This window comes from Penaeus monodon, chromosome 15, assembly GCF_015228065.2.
Source record: "Penaeus monodon isolate SGIC_2016 chromosome 15, NSTDA_Pmon_1, whole genome shotgun sequence".
Taxonomy (NCBI): Eukaryota; Metazoa; Arthropoda; class Malacostraca; order Decapoda; family Penaeidae; genus Penaeus; species Penaeus monodon.
The window spans coordinates 9,850,614-9,850,983 of NC_051400.1; positions in this window are offsets into that span (position 1 = coordinate 9,850,614).

Consider the following 370-nt stretch of genomic DNA (forward strand, 5'->3'; position numbering starts at 1 on the left):
CATAATTTTATATTTCATTTATTTAAATAAATCAAGTAAGAAATAGTTCACAATATTTCCCAAACACAAAAACAATTACAGCGAAGTATTTTCTATCCCCGTCAATTTTCCCTTGTATCAGTTCAGGTGAAATCCCCATGTAAATTTCCGCTCAGCTTCTGCAACAACAGCAATCACAAACTGGAGTCTAGTGCTGCAACTGCAACCCGAGTTCCTTGCATTCACTCGCAAGCAAGAGAACAGATACCGTGCAATATTCTGTAGGCCTATTTAGTTTGTTAATTTTGTATATTTCGTTGCAGAATTATCCGGTGTACGATTTTCCGGAAGGTGTATAGGGTCATCCTATTTTTATTGTTTTTTTTTTATT